General features: G+C 45.1%; 1 pseudogene; it reads right to left on the bottom strand.

Moving 5' to 3' along the window:
• Nucleotides 1–16625, bottom strand: part of LOC123079136 (uncharacterized) — a 39229-nt pseudogene extending 22604 nt beyond the window's left edge.
• Between the last annotated feature and the right edge of the window lie 949 nt (nt 16626–17574).

Genomic DNA, 17574 nt, shown 5'->3' with positions numbered 1-17574 from the left:
CGGGGCGGCGCCGAATGGGCTCAGCGGGCCCGCTCCATGCCGAGCGGGCCGGTGGCGCGGGAGGCGGAGGCGGACCACATGGCAGTTGCCGGTTGCCTGCGGCGGCGGGGCGGACGTGTCTGGCAAGGGAGCGGACATGTCCGGCGGCGCGAGGGGAGCGGGGCTAGGTTTGGACCCGAAAGTGGAGGGGGAGGGGCGTTTTTATAGGTAGAGGGAGCTAGGGGAGTTCAAATGGGGTGCGGTTTTCGCCCACACGGTCATGATCCAACGACTGAGAGCATGGAGGGGGTTTGGATGGGCTCACGGGCTGTGGTGAAGAGGGGCTGGGCTGCAAAGAGAGAGGGGTTTCGGCCTACGCGGTTAACCGTTGGGGCATCAAACGACCTCCAAATGGAACAAAATTTGACGGCCGGTCTATCGGTGATATACTAAGGCCACTCGGCAAATCTCGGTCCATTCCGAGAACGTTTTTAACCCGCTCACGAAACAAGGTCTGAGAGGTGCGACGGGCGCGTGCGAGTGTGGTTGTGCTCAGAACCGACAACGGAGAGAACCGGGGGAACCCGAACGGATGCAAGTTTTGAAAAACAGGCAGACGAAATGCAGATGATGACATGGAAAATTGCAACACGCAAGCAATGACATGGCAACGGCGACGAATAACTGGAAGACACCTGGCGCATCGGATCCCGGGCGTTACAAATGCCCTGTTTCCTTTGGATTCTCCTTGTCCAGAATCTCGAGTGTCGGAAATGATACCTGGTTGATGAGAGTGGGTGATATGGGACAAAAAAGATAAAAAGGATAGAGCAAAGCATGAAGAAAATCGCATTGTCATTTTTTTCTTACTGATTCACATCTGCTTAGCCTCCTGGTTTTGTTGTCAAAATGCTTGTCTATGTCCTTCCTTGTGAAACTATTGTTCTGGAAGAATGTCTAGTAGATGTTGTCGAAAAAGAAGAGAAAGTGGTAACATATTAGTTGTTGTGCTTCTAGAATAAAAAACAAAAAATAAGATCACAAAAAAGGGATAGGGGGGATTCTTACAGCTACTCATAGTGGCATTAATCTCTTCTTTGGCCTCAGCCCTGCTTCACTCAATGCAATAATTGCAATCTCGGCCACCATGTTGTCCATCTTCTGTCCAGGTGCCATCAATTGTGCAAGTTCATTGCAGCTGATGTAGAGCGCGTCATAGTTTATGATTGGCTTTCTGTTTTGAATTTTGGCATATACAAATAAAACAGAAAAAAATGTTAGCTCGTGTATTGAAACGAAGCAATTAAAAAAGAAACCCCAAAAAACCAAGCCTAAAAGAAAAGATTGCATTTCCTTACTTAGTGTCGGCTTGCGTTGTGTGGGTCACACTATACTGGCACACAACATCGTAGATGTCGCTGAAGGAAATATGCCCTAGAGGCAATAATAAAGTTATTTTTTATTTCCTTATTTCATGATAAATGTTTATTATTCATGCTAGAATTGTATTAACCGGAAACATAATACATGTGTGAATACATAGACAAACATAGTGTTACTAGTATGCCTCTACTTGACTAGCTCGTGAATCAAAGATGGTTAAGTTTCCTAGCCATGGACAAAAGAGTTGTCATTTGATTAACGGGATCACATCATTAGGAGAATGATGTGATTGACTTGACCCATTCCGTTAGCTTAGCACACGATCGTTTAGTATGTTGCTACTGCTTTCTTCATGACTTATACACGTTCCTGTAACTATGAGATTATGCAACTCCCGTTTACCAGAGGAACACTTTGTGTGCTACCAAACGTCACAACGTAACTGGGTGATTATAAAGGTGCTCTACAGGTGTCTCCGAAGGTACATGTTGGGTTGGCGTATTTCGAGATTAGGTTTTGTCACTCCGATTGTCGGAGAGGTATCTCTGGGACCTCTCGATAATACACATCACTTAAGCCTTGCAAGCATTGCAACTAATGAGTTAGTTGTGGGATGATGTATTATGGAACGAGTAAAGAGACTTGCCGGTAACGAGATTGAACTAGGTATTGGATACCGACGATCGAATCTCGGGCAAGTAATGTACCGATGACAAAGGGAACAACGTATGTTGTTATGCGGTTTGACCGATAAAGATCTTCGTAGAATATGTAGGAGCCAATATGAACATCCAGGTTCCACTATTGGTTATTGACCGGAAACAGTTCTAGGTCATGTCTACATAGTTCTCGAACCCATAGGGTCCGCACGCTTAAGGTTTCGATGACAGTTATATTATGAGTTTATGAGTTTTGATGTACCGAAGGAGTTCGGAGTCCCAGATGAGATCGGGGACATGACGAGGAGTCTCGAAATGGTCGAGACGTAAAGATCGATATATTGGACGACTATATTTGGAATTCGGAAAGGTTCCGAGTGATTCGGGTATTTTTCGGAGTACCGGAGAGTTACGGGAATTCGCCGGGAGAAGTATTGGGCCTTATTGGGCCATACGGGAAAGAGAGAGGGGCTGCCTAGGGCAGGCCGCGCGCCCCCCAAGTCCTAGTCCGAATTGGACTAGGGGGAGGGGTCGCACCCCCTCCTTCCTTCCCTTCTCTCTTCCCTTTCCTTCTCTCCTACTCCTACTACATGGAAGGTCTCCTAGTTGGACTAGGAAAGGAGGGTGTCCTACTCCCGGTGGGAGTAGGACTCCTCCCTGGCGCGCCCTCCCTTGGCCGGCCGCCTCCTCCTCCCTTGCTCCTTTATATACGGGGGCAGGGGGCACCCCATGACACACAAGTTGATCTACGGATCGTTCCTTAGCCGTGTGCGGTGCCCCCCTCCACCATATTCCACCTCGGTCATATCGTCGCGGAGTTTAGGCGACGCCATGCACCGGTAGAACATCATCATCGTCACCATGCCGTCATGCTGATGGAACTCATCCCCGACGCTTTGCTGGATTGGAGCCCGGGGAACGTCATCGAGCTGAACGTGTGCTGAACACGGAGGTGCCGTACGTTCGGTGCTTGGATCGGTCGGATCGTGAAGACGTACGACTACATCAACCGCATTCTCATAACACTTCCGCTTATGGTCTACGAGGGTACGTGGACAACACTCTCCCCTCTCGTTGCTATGCCATCACCATGATCTTGCATGTGCGTAGGAAATTTTTGAAATTACTACGTTCCCCAACAGTGGCATCCGAGCCTAGGTTTTATGGTTTGATGTTATATGCACGAATAGAACACAAATGAGTTGTGGGCGATATAAGTCATACTACTTACCAGCATGTTATACTTTGGTTTGGCGGTATTGTTGGATGAAGCGGCCCGGACCGACATTACGCGTACGCTTACGCGAGACTGGTTTTACCGCCGTGCTTTGCACACAGGTGACTAGCGGGTGTCAGTTTCTCCAACTTTAGTTGAACCGAGTGTGGCTACACCCGGTCCTTGCGAAGGTTAAAACAGCATCAACTTGACAAACTATCGTTGTGGTTTTGATGCGTAGGTGAGATTGGTTCTTGCTTAAGCCCGTAGCAGCCACGTAAAACTTGCAACAACAAAGTAGAGGACGTCTAACTTGTTTTTGCAGGGCATGTTGTGATGTGATATGGCCAAGACATGATGCTATATTTTATTGTATGAGATGATCATGTTTTGTAACCGAAGTTATCGGCAACTGGCAGGAGCCATATGGTTGTCGCTTTATTGTATGAAATGCAAACGCCCTGTAATTGCTTTACTTTATCACTAAGCTGTAGTGATAGTCGTAGAAGCAATAGATGGCGTAAACGACAAACGATGCTACGATGGAGATCAAGGTGTCGCGCCGGTGACGATGGTGACCATGATGGTGCTTCAGAGATGGAGATCACAAGCACAAGATGATGATGGCCATATCATATCACTTATATTGATTGCATGTGATGTTTATCCGTTATGCATCTTATCTTGCTTTGATTGACGGTAGCATTTTAAGATGATCTCTCACTAAAAATTATCAAGAAGTGTTCTCCCTGAATATGCACCGTTGCCAAAGTTCGTCGTGCCCAGACACCACGTGATGATCGGGTGTGATAAGCTCTACGTCCATCTACAACGGGTGCAAGCCAGTTTTGCACACGCAGAATATTCAGGTTATACTTGACGAGCCTAGCATATGCAGATTTGGCCTCGGAACACGGAGACCGAAAGGTCGAGCGTGAATCATATAGTAGATATGATCAACATAAGATGTTCACCATTGAAAACTACTCCATCTCACGTGATGATCGGTTATAGTTTAGTTGATTTGGATCACGTGATCACTTAGATGACTAGAGAGATGTCTGTCTAAGTGGGAGTTCTTAAGTAATATGATTAATTGAACTTAAATTTATCATGAACTTAGTCCTGGTAGTATTTTGCAAATTATGTTGTAGATCAATAGCTTGCGTTGTTGCTCTCATATGTTTATTTTGATATGTTCCTAGAGAAAATTGTGTTGAAAAATGTTAGTAGCAATGATGCGGATTGGATCCGTGATCTGAGGTTTATCCTTATTGCTGCGCAGAAGAATTATGTCCTTGATGCACCGCTAGGTGACAAACCTATTGCAGGAGCAGATGCAGACGTTATGAACGTTTGGCTAGCTCAATATGATGACTACTTGATAGTTTAGTGCACCATGCTTAACGGCTTAGAATCGGGACTTCAAAGACGTTTTGAACGTCATGGACCATATGAGATGTTCCAGGAGTTGAAGTTAATATTTCAAGCAAATACCCGAGTTGAGAGATATGAAGTCTCCAACAAGTTCTATTGCTAAAAGATGGAGGAGAATCGCTCAACTAGTGAGCATGTGCTCAGATTGTCTGGGTACTACAATCGCTTGAATCAAGTGGGAGTTAATCTTCCAGATAAGATAGTGATTGACAGAATTCTCTAGTCACCACCACCAAGTTAGTAGAACTTCGTGATGAACTATAATGCAAGGGATGACGAAAACAATTCCCGAGCTCTTCGTGATGCTGAAATCGACGAAGGTAGAAATCAAGAAAAACAATCAAGTGTTGATGGTAGACAAGACCACTAGTTTCAAGAAAAGGGCAAAGGGAAGAAGGGGAACTTCAAGAAGAACGGCAAGCGAGTTGCTGCTCAAGTGAAGAAGCCCAAGTCTGGTCCTAAGCCTGAGACTAAGTGCTTCTACTGCAAAGGGATTGGTCACTGGAAGCGGAACTACCCCAAGTGATTGGCGGATAAGAAGGATGGCAAAGTGAACATAAGTATATTTGATATACATGTTATTGATGTGTACTTTACTAGTGTTTATAGCAACCCCTCGGTACTTGGTACTGGTTCAGTTGCTAAGAGTAGTAACTCGAAACGGGAGTTGCAGAATAAACAGAAACTAGTTAAGGGTGAAGTGACGATGTGTGTTGAAAGTAGTTTCAAGATTGATATGATCATCATCGCACACTCCCTATACTTTCGGGATTAGTGTTGAACCTAAATAAATGTTATTATGTGTTTGCGTTGAGCATGAATATGATTTGATCGTATTTATTGCAATACGGTTATTCATTTAAGTAAGAGAATAAATTGTTGTTCTGATTACATGAATAAAACCTTATATGGTTACACACCCAATGAAAATGGTTCATTGGATCTCGATCGTAGTGATACACATATTCATAATATTGAAACCAAAAGATGCAAAGTTAATAATGATAGTGCAACTTATTTGTGGCACTGCCGTTTAGGTCATATTGGTGTAAAGCGCATGAAGAAACTCCATGCTGATGGGATTTTGGAATCACTTGATTATGAATCACTTGATGATTGTGAACCATGCCTCATGGGCAAGATGACTAAGACTCCGTTCTTCGGAACAGTGGAGCAAGCAACTGACTTATTGGAAATAATACATACTGATGTATGCGATCCGATGAGTGTTAAGGCTCGCGGCGGGTATCATTATTTTCTGACCTTCACAGATGATTTGAGCAGATATGGGTATATCTACTTGATGAAACATAAGTCTGAAACATTTGAAAAGTTCAAAGAATTTCAAAGTGAAGTGGAAAATCATCGTGACAAGAAAAAGGTTTCTACGATCTGATCGCGGAGACAAATATTTGAGTTACGAGTTTGGTCTTCAATTAAAACAATGTGGAATAGTTTCACAAATTCATGCCACCTGGAACACCACATCATAATGGTGTGTCCGAACGTCATAACCGTACTTTATTGGATATAGTACAATCTATGATGTTTCTTACCGATTTACCAATATCGTTTTGGGATTATGCATTAGAGACAGTTGCATTCACGTTTAATAGGGAACCATCTAAATCCGTTGAGACGACACCATATGAACTGTGGTTTAGCAAGAAACCCAAGTTGTCGTTTCTTAAAGTTTGGGGCTGCGATGCTTATGTGAAAAAGTTTCATCTTGATAAGCTCAAACCCAAATTGGAGAAGTGCATCTTCATAGAATACCCAAAGGAAACTGTTGGGTACACCTTCTATCACAGATCCGAAGGCAAGATATTCGTTGCTAAGAATGGATCCTTTCTAGAGAAGGAGTTTCTCTCGAAAGAAGTGAGTGGGAGGAAAGTAGAACTTGATGAGGTAACTTTACCTACTCCCAAATTGGAAAGTAGTTCATCACAGAAATCTGTTCCTGTGAATCCTACACCAATTAGTGAGGAAGCTAATGATGATGATCATGTAACTTCAGATCAAGTTACTACAGAACTTCATAGATCAACCAGAGTGAGATCCACACCAGAGTGGTACGGTAATCTTGTTCTAGAAGTTATGTTACTAGACCATGACGAAACTGCGAACTATGAGGAAGCGATGATGAGCCCAGATTCCGCAAAATGGCTTGAGGCCATGAAATCTGAGATGGGATCCATGTATGAGAACAAAGTGTGGACTTTGGTTGACTTGCCCGATGATCGGCAAGCAATTGAGAATAAATGGATTTTCAAGAGGAAGACGGACGCTGATAGTAGTGTTACTATCTACAAAGCTAGAATTGTCGCAAAAGGTTTTCGACAAGTTCAAGGTGTTGATTACGATGAGAGTTTCTCACTCGTATCTATGCTTAAGTCTGTCCGAATCATGTTAGCAATTGCCGCATTTTATGAAATCTGGCAAATGGATAAACAAAACTGCATTCCTTAATGGATTTATTAAAGAAGAGTTGTATATGATGCAACCAGAAGGTTTTGTCAATCATAAAGGTGCTAACAAAATATGCAAGCTCCAGCGATCCATCTATGGACTGGTGCAAGCATCTCGGAGTTGGAATATACGCTTTGATAAGTTGATCAAAGCATATAGTTTTATACAGACTTGCGGTGAAGCCTGTATTTACAAGAAAGTGAGTGGGAGCACTACAGCATTTCTGATAAGTATATGTGAATGACATATTGTTGATCGAAAATAATGTAGAATTATTCTGCAAAGCATAAAGGAGTGTTTGAAAGGAGTTTTTCAAAGGAAAACCTCGATGAAGCTGCTTACATATTGAGCATCAAGATCTATAGAGATAGATCAAGACACTTGATAAGTTTTTTTTTCAATGAGTACATACCTTGACAAGATTTTGAAGTAGTTCAAAATGGAACAGTCAAAGAAAGAGTTCTTGCTTGTGTTACAAGGTGTGAAATTGAGTAAGACTCAAAACCCGACCACAGGCAGAAGATAGAAAGAGAATGAAAGTCATTCCCTATGCCTTGGCCATAGGTTCTATAAAGTATGCCATGCTGTGTACCAGATCTATTGTATACCCTACACTGATTTTGGCAAGGGAGTACAATAGTGATCTAGGAGTAGATCACTGGACAGCGGTCAAAATTATCCTTAGTGGAATAAGGATATGTTTCTCGATTATGGAGGTGACAAAAGGTTCGTCGTAAAGGGTTACGTCGATGCAAGTTTTGACACTGATCTAGATGACTCTAAGTCTCAATCTGGATACATATTGAAAGTGGGAGCAATTAGCTAGAGTAGCTCCGTGCATAGCATTGTGGACACAGAATATTTGCAAAATACATACGGCTCTGAATGTGACAGACCTGTTGACTAAACTTCTCTCATGAGCAAAACAAGATCATACCTTAGTACTCTTTGGGTGTTAATCACATAGCCATGTGAACTAGATTATTGACTCTAGTAAACCCTTTGGGCGTTGATCACATGACGATGTGAACTATGGGTATTAATCACATACAGATGTGAATATTGGTGTTAAATCACATGGTGATGTGAACTAGATTATTGACTCTAGTGCAAGTGGGAGACTGAAGGAAATATGCCCTAGAGGCAATAATAAAGTTCTTATTTATTTCCTTATTTCATGATAAATGTTTATTATTCATGCTAAAATTGTATTAACCGGAAACATAATACATGTGTGAATACATAGACAAACATAGTGTCACTAGTATGCCTCTACTTGACTAGCTCGTGAATCAGAGATGGTTAAGTTTCCTAGCCATGGACAAAAGAGTTGTCATTTGATTAACGGGATCACATCATTAGGAGAATGATGTGATTGACTTGACCCATTCCGTTAGCTTAGCACACGATCGTTTAGTATGTTGCTACTGCTTTCTTCATGACTTATACATGTTCCTGTGACTATGAGATTATGCAACTCCCGTTTACCAGAGGAACACTTTGTGTGCTACCAAACGTCACAATGTAACTGGGTGATTATAAAGGTGCTCTACAGGTGTCTCCGAAGGTACATGTTGGGTTGGCATATTTCGAGATTAGGTTTTGTCACTCCGATTGTCGGAGAGGTATCTCTGGGCCCTCTCGATAATACACATCACTTAAGCCTTGCAAGAATTGCAACTAATGAGTTAGTTGTGGGATGATGTATTACGGAACGAGTAAATAGACTTGCCGGTAACGAGATTGAACTAGGTATTGGATACGACGATCGAATCTCGGGCAAGTAACATACCGATGACAAAGGGAACAACGTATGTTGTTATGCGGTTTGACCGATAAAGATCTTCGTAGAATATGTAGGAGCCAATATGAACATCCAGGTTCCACTATTGGTTATTGACCGGAAACAGTTCTAGGTCATGTCTACATAGTTCTCGAACCCGTAGGGTCCGCACGCTTAAGGTTTCGATGACAGTTATATTATGAGTTTATGAGTTTTGATGTACCGAAGGAGTTCGGAGTCCCGAATGAGATCGGGGAAATGACGAGGAGTCTCGAAATGGTCGAGACGTAAAGATCAATATATTGGACGACTATATTTGGAATTCGGAAAGGTTCTGAGTGATTCGGGTATTTTTCGGAGTACCGGAGAGTTACGGGAATTCGCCGGGAGAAGTATTGGGCCTTATTGGGCCATACGGGAAAGAGAGGGGGGCTGCCTAGGGCAGGCCGCGCGCCCCCCCAAGGCCTAGTCCGAATTGGACTAGGGGGAGGGGCCGCACCCCCTCCTTCCTTCCCTTCTCTCTTCCCTTTCCTTCTCTCCTACTCCTACTACATGGAAGGTCTCCTGGTTGGACTAGGAAAGGAGGGTGTCCTACTCCCGGTGGGAGTAGGACTCCTCCCTGGCGCGCCCTCCCTTGGCTGGCCGCCTCCTCCTCCCTTGCTCCTTTATATACGGGGGCAGGGGGGCACCCCATGACACACAAGTTGATCTACGGATTGTTCCTTAGCCATGTGCGGTGCCCCCCTCCACCATATTCCACCTCGGTCATATCGTCGTGGAGTTTAGGCGAAGCCCTGCGCCGGTAGAATATCATCATCATCACCACGCCGTCGTGCTGACGGAACTCATCCCCGACGCTTTGCTGGATTGGAGCCCGGGGAACGTCATCGAGCTGAACGTGTGCTGAACACGGAGGTGCCGTACGTTCGGTGCTTGGATCGGTCGGATCGTGAAGACGTAGGACTACATCAACCGCGTTGTCATAACGCTTCCGCTTACGATCTACGAGGGTACGTGGACAACACTCTCCCCTCTCGTTGCTATGCCATCACCATGATCTTGCGTGTGCGTAAGAAATTTTTGAAATTACTACGTTTCCCAACAGTCGCGAACTTTCTTTGAGCAGTAGAATGGATCTGTGTTCTGTAGGTGTATGTATGGCGACCTGAGTTGAGCTGGTGCCCTTACAACTCTCCGCTCGTGCCCAACCACTGCTGGAGTTCTTGATGAGCTAGCGGCATTTTCTGCGTTTGTGGTTGTTGTGACTGGTGTTTTTGAATTTTGATCGTTGATTTGCCTTCCATTTCTTAGCCTCTCCTCGATCTCTACCCTCTCCTTTTATTTCTTCAATGCAAATGCCTTTTCTGCCTCGTAGCACACTTTTTGTAGCTCCTCTGGATCCAAGCCCCATTCATCTCCGCTTTCTGACATGCAAGCATCTAGGTTGCGTGGCCTCAGTTCTGTGGATTGGCCTCTGTTGGTGCCCTCATCTTCGTAAAAACTTATGTTAAGATCGAAAGATGGACAATCTTGTGTTGCTCTGACTTGGTGGTTGTTGTAGCTTGATGGTGTGAATACAGGGTTTGATGAGCCAGCTTGTGCCTATTGCATTGCTTGTTGCTGTGCGAGTGGCCCCAATCGTAGCTTCTCCTTGATCGTAGCCGTTGCCAACTATGCTGCATGGGCTTCCCTGGATTGCACTGATGTGGGTGTTCCCCCTTTCTTTTGGCTGCTAGGGGCTGGGCACGACTTGCTTGTGGCAGGAGTGCTGGAGCTCACCATGTATGGAACACCAGTGGTTGGGCTTGGTGTGTGATGCACAAAACGGTCGAGAGGTTGGGCTGATGATATTGGGGTGACATCAAGTATTGTGATATTTTCACTGCCCGGAGGTGTGTTGCCCTCGTGCCCATTTTCTACTAGTCCATCTGTATTTGTTGTTATGTGAGTTTGCATTCCAAAACCATTGGTTGTTGTGTGACCCCGTTGGTTTATATTGCCTGCGAGATTTGCATGGCTGCACTCTAGGGGCTTGCCTGCCTTTGCACCCTCCCTAGCAGGCTCCGTCTCGGGTGCTGACTTATGTTTGATAGTCACGTTTCCACTGTTCCTCGAGGGAAAAAATTTGGATCTGAGTTTGTTTTGCTTTGAAGCTGTGGTCCTTGGGGAGACAAAATCATCAGAGTTGTTTCCGCTGCACCTTTCTTGTCCATCTTCCCCTGACTCTAAGGTCGGCGTAAACTTTGCATTGTCCTCCGGGATGCCCACATGATGCTCGGTCTCTTCGATTCTTATGCCTGGAACGCGTGTAGCCCTGCGACACTTTGTCCTGTGTGAATTGCTCCTAGAGTCCCTGTCATCCTCCCTATCCAGACTGCCGATCTCTTCAATGAATATACCAATTCTATCCGACCATTCTGAGCACAATGAGCTAACCATTGCAGCGATTTTCCTCTTCTTCTGCATTAAGATGCATTTTCAAAGGAAAAAACACACAAAAAAGGAAATGTTAGGAGAAAAATCATGAATCAAAAAATAAAGCCAGATGGTTTTAAAACTAAAGAAGTGTTATATAGGAAAAAAGAAACAACTGCTAAAAAATTTGATGCATATGTAAGCAGAAGAGATAGGAGCGAAACTCTGTTTTCTGCTCTATGTTTTCAGACGTAGGCAAAACTACTGAAAAACAAAATTGAGAGGGCTGTGCAACTTCACTGTAAAAAACAACTGAAAAAGAAAAATGGAAAGCTACTGAAATTGTAAAATAAGAAGCTAGAGAACATACACTTTTTTTGAATATGGGTGGCAATTTTGAGAAAACAAACTTCTCGGTCTCCTCATACCCAACAAAAAGGCTATTCATACGCCCGTTGCTTGTGTATCTTGGATTCATCCGGTGGGGTGAGTGACAAAAAACACATTAGGCTAGTGTTGTTAACCAGAAAAGGCTATTGTGTTGCACCTGCCTGAACTAGTCAGGTAACATTGTAAAACAGGACAAAAAAGAAAACAAAAAAAAACTTCTTTTAAAAAAGATGGATGAAAAAGAAACTCACCCTAAGCTTGTCGTATCCTCCTTGGGGGGTTTTGTCTGCCTTTGCGACTAGTCCTATACGTTTGTTGTCCCATGCCTCTACCTGGACTGGGAAATCTGGTACTGCGAAGTCTACCACCAGAGAATCTACATATAACACTTGTTTTTGCAGCCACAAAAACAACAAAAAAGAGAAGCTGGTAAGAATAAGTTGGGAATCAGTATGGGTTAGCCTTTCTCATTTCTGCTATGCTACAGAACCAAGCATAAGTATGAAAAACAAAAAAGAAGGAAAAAAGAGCCTAACAGGTGGTACTTACCACCATGTGGTGCACACAACAGTTTACGGCCTTCTTCTTGTTGCTACCCCATAATGAAGCTTTTATCTGATTCACTATGAATGCACAGAAGTTGAGCCTCTTCACTTTCTCTAGGTCGGCGACTATTGGGTAGCATCGAGCGCTGACATGAAAGCTCGTTGTAGGGCACATGAAGGTCCAAACTACCACAATCAGACAGGCACTCATGAAGTCGTCGTCTGCTCTCCCATTCATCTCTTTAATCATGGTGCAGACGGTTGTTATCTCGGGGGCGCACCCATTCTAAAAACCGAACCTGCTGTTTATGAAAGATATTGCTTCTGCATCCCACCCGTAGAACACTTCCTCCCCTGAATTACGAAGACCCAAGGTGTGGTGGACGCTTTCGGCTGTTACGGGTATCTCGCCCCTGCCTGGGACAACGATGCACTCGCTAGCTGGGTCGTAGATCTGCATTACCCACCTGCTGAGGTCTGCGGGCAGTGTTGTTGCTTCGATCTTCAGTATGCCTCCCAGATGGTAAGTTTCTATCAGATCCTTCTACCGTTGGTCCAAGCTCTTGTTTAACTTTACTAGCCTTGTTGGCGATGCTCTGTTTCTACCTTCCTGAACTTGCTTCTTCCTAGGGCACCTATGGCCTTGTATTACTCTTGCAGCTCCCTGTTAAAAGCGACATCAAAACACAAAAGAAAAAAGGATGATTTTCTCTGATTCTCTGCCGAAAGTCATTTTGAAAAAAAATGTTCAGTGGGGAGTGGGCAGGTACCTCGCCGTTCTGTTCATCCGTGGAGTCCTCCATTCTGTTGTTGCCTCGCCTGCATTTGAAAAGGTAAAGAAAAATGAGTTAGAAGAAACTGACCCACATGTCAGGTTTCATGTCAAAACGAGCTCAATCGATAGTTTACCACTCTCGGCAAAAAGGTTTACTGAAAGCAGATTGTTTTCGCAAAATTGTGAGCCGTTCGATGGTTTTCTGAGAAAGATCGGCGCAAATTGTGGTGCTTTTGGCAATTTACTCTGAATAATTTTATTGCATAACAAACTCTGTATATGACTGAAGATTATAAGGTAGTAACACAAGCTCTGTATACAACAAATTATGTATTCAGTATATTCACAAATAGATATCATGCCTTGTTAGACATGGAACCCACATGTTTTCAGTTACCATATGATATATCAAGTTCATTGGTTTATATCTAAGCTGAATGTTTTCTGGCCTGATGTCCATTATCAGAATTGCTACATCACTCAGCTTCCATGACAGGCATGTACAGTATGTGGTAATGCTCATGCCTGAAAAAATGAGTTAGAAGAAACTGACTACATTTTTGCCTACTCATCTCATATCTGATTCCTACAAAAAAACACCACAAAAATGCCTATTATCTATTCTGATGCCCCTACTAAAACACATTGTTTATTGCATACTGAACTATGTCTAAATTGCATACAAAAAACACAGTAATGTCCTACATCAGTATGAAATTCGCTTCTGCCCCATTGTTTCGACATTACTTTTGCCCTACACAAAAAATAGATGTTGCTTATGAACACAAAAATGTTGAACACATATGTTTGCAGTGTTTTTCATTGCTGGGAAAACCATGCTGACCACAACCCATACTACCTTATACTACAGTATTGCCTACTGAAACATAGATATCAGATATATTGCATACTGAACCGCAAAAAATTGCATACTGAACCACACATGTGCTGCCGAAAATTTGCCTACTGAAAACTGTGTCAGGTTGAGCCCCTCTCCTTCCGCATCTCATCCTTGCCATCTCCCTGCCCCTTCCTCGCTTGAGCCTCGGGTGTCGTACCTGAGCTGAGCACGAAACCACGCCCACCCTCCCTGCGCACGCGCTCCGGCGACTCCCCGCTGCTCCACCTCCACTAGTACCCCTCGCCCGGCCCTCGCCTCCTTACAGAAAAATCCCTCCCCTCTCTCCCTCCTCCTCGGGAGCATCTCCGTTGATTCTACCCTTGCTTCTCCCCCCTCCCCCCACCCCCTGCGGTCGTTGATGACGACGAACCCCCAGCAGCCATGAGATGTGTGCGGGAGGAGGGAAAGTGGGATGAACTCACCTAGGTCGTCGAAGCAAAGCGGGATCTCGCTCTCCGGGTGCTCGTCGCCGCCTCGCGCTGAACCACCAGCTCCACCCCTCTCCCCCGTCGCCGCTGCCTTCTCCTCCTTGTACGGCACGCGCGCGCCGCCCTCGCCTCGGCGAACTGCTAGGGGGTCCTTTGCCGGGCCGTCGCCGCGCTCGTTGAATCGAACTCGTCACCGGCCCTCTCGCCGCCCGCGCTCGCGGCGAAGCTAGGGATTTCGAGCGGGATTTGGCTCGTCGCCAGGAGAGGGTGTGAGGTGGGGAACGGGGAAACGGCAGGATAGGAAGCAGTGCGTCTCCCGAAATTTTGAAGCGCCCCGACAAAAAACGCCACCCACCTGGTCGGTCCACCCAGACCACGTGTCACGCGCGATGGACGGTCGTGGTGCGGCCGCTCGGGAGCGCTGGATCGCGCGTACTCGTTAGACAGCGTTTAGGAAAAAAAATGTCAAAAAATGACGTAGCTCAGCAGGTTGATGGATTAAACTTGCTGAGCCGGAGTGCTGATCCTAGCCATAGATTAATGAAATCGACTAGCTGAGCTGATCCTAACAACGACTATCTTATGTGATCCATTTGGATTGTTAGCGCTACTGCCGTTGATGGTGCGTTGCTTGTTGTCATGTATAGTGTGTGCTTTAGTGCGGTCCGCTGGTTGTAGCTTTCTGGTCTCAGATAGAGGCCTCAGATAGACATGGGAATGGGATGCGCAACACTGAAGAGGGTTGCGGAGACGAGACCTGTACGGCTGTGCTACGTCGTGTCCTTGTCCGGTGTTCTATCCCCATCTCAAGAGCCTATCTGGATTGCTGACCGCACACCACCCTAGGATTCAATACGACTGAAATCCAAAGTAAACAAGATGGGGACTTCTATCAAGCAGTTTTGGATATTGTATACATATATGAATGAGTGTATGTGTGTATGTGAGAATATGTGATTCTACTGTGTTTTAAAAAAAAAGATACCAACTAGTACATTGACCCTACATAATACTCTCTCCGTCCCAAAATAAATGTCTTAATTTTAGTATAAATTTATACAAAAGTTAGTATAAAGTTACGGAAAGACTAACGCCCACATGTGTGGGCGTCCGGCAACTCGCCCACACGCATGGATCCTCGTCCAACCAATTTTGCACGAATCTTGGCGCATTCTAGCAGTTTTTGTGTGCCACGTAGGACTAGGCTGGCGTGTGGGCATTCGTCCGGTCACCCCAATCCGGTGGGAGGGGTTGGAGGCGTGTGATGTTACGAACAAAATACATGTCCGTCTTCGGGCGGTGTCGGTGGTGACGGCACCCGTGGGTGTCGTTCCCCTCCTTGGAGGCGTCGCTCAGGTCTGTCGACATCTCCCCCCTCGCATTGGTGTTTTGTTATTGTCTCCGGGTGAAAGCCTAGGCTCGGTTTTGAATCGGCGGTGGCGGTGCTCTCAACGTAGTTCCTCTGTTGGGAGCATCGTGTATGGAGACATGGCATGGAGATTATGTGTCGCCATCCTTTGGTGCTCGTTGCTGCCCTAGGTTGAGCTTCAGGGGCGCTAGATACACTGTCGTTGGTGCATCCAAGACGAGGCCTTTCTCGAGACCGACCAAGTCCTGTCACCTACTTGCCAACCTATTTTAGGCAATCATGGGTGGATGGTGCGTTGATCGGGGAAGTCAAGGTGGTGTGTTGTTTTCTCACGTGTTCGGTGTTGCTCGAGACACGGCTTTGTTTCTCGGTGCACATAGTTTTAACAAGTTGCATGAACAAAAGCATTAACCGGTGATATGTACAAATCAGATGTTGCCGGCTATTGCACCATTCCCTCCTACTCTAGCGTGTGCACTATTGAGGTTTCTAAAATGTATGATCACCATTTACGTCTTCTCCAAATTTCTCACGCCACTGGATACCTTTGGCTCGGATCCAACATGTGACGAGTTGATTCTGCTTGGCTATGCATTTAGTAGTCCCCTGAACCTCCTGAATTTGAAGGCTAAGTGCCTCCATGTTCATCTGAATTTGGAGCATCTGCGCCTCAGTCTCTTCGTGTCGTCGTCTCCTCTCTTGTATAGCATTCCATCTCATCCTTTTCTCTAGGTTCTTCTTCTCCCCCATCTCTAATTTTTCTTGCTTCATCTTCTCGACGAACTCATTTCTTGTCCTCACCAACTCGTTGATATTTTTCTTCATCGCATCCACCTCTACTTCTCTCTTGACCTTCTCCTTTCCTCTCTTCCTCATGTCGAGCAAACCCGTGCTAGACTCTAGTGTGGGACTTCTAGGCACCTTTTCCCTTTCCTCTCAAGGACCATCATCATCTTCACGGTCGTCCATCTTCAGAGGGGAACTGTTGTTCCTCCCAGTTTCTGAACCACCATCATCATTTATTGTCTTCAACTTCTCCAGTCCTTCCAACGAATTCCAACAATGTTGGAAGCCAAACAAATTTCCCTTCGGCTTGGTCATTTGTCGGTAATGCCCAAAGTTAACGCAAATGTGGCAATGAAAAACAACAAGATTGCTTACATATTGGTCAATGGTGGCACCACTAGGAGGAGCATGCTTCACTTGCTCCAAATAACCTACCCCATCGGTTTGTGAAAGATTTCAGGGTACGATATGTTCTTCGCCCAAGATGTTGTTTGAAATAGTACTTGATGCGCTTCTAATACTTTGCACTTGATTGACCTTTCCCGGCGATTGCGTCGAGAGAGATTCTTCCCATGTCATAAGAAGATCAATATCATCATCGGCCTTAAAGTTTGCTTCCTCGAACTTCTTTCTTCCTCGACGAGCCAGAGGCCTCATATTGATCATATTCCATATCTAGGGCATACATGTGATCAAAAAGCGGCAACAATGCGCCCTTGAGATCTATATTATTTGTCCCAGATCACACATCATGCTATCGAGAAACAATTCATTGTTGAGGGTCAATCCCCCCACAAAATTATCGCAAAATTGCATACGTTGCATATTTGCCAACAATTTTGCATGGTCACCTCCCATTCAGTCGAACAAAAAATGAATACTATGCAAATGATAGTTTTTTACATCATGGCGGTTTCTGGTCTGGCGTAGAACTAGGAAAGAGTCCCAGTTTCGCCTGACGTCGGAAGAATCAAGGGCAATAGCGCGGCCCTTCCCCGCATTCGGTCTCTTCGCTGAGGACCAGACCGGTTCGGGGGGG

The sequence above is a fragment of the Triticum aestivum genome, chromosome 1B, assembly GCF_018294505.1.
Source record: "Triticum aestivum cultivar Chinese Spring chromosome 1B, IWGSC CS RefSeq v2.1, whole genome shotgun sequence".
NCBI lineage: Eukaryota > Viridiplantae > Streptophyta > Magnoliopsida > Poales > Poaceae > Triticum > Triticum aestivum.
This window is presented reverse-complemented; position numbering and strand designations above follow the sequence as displayed.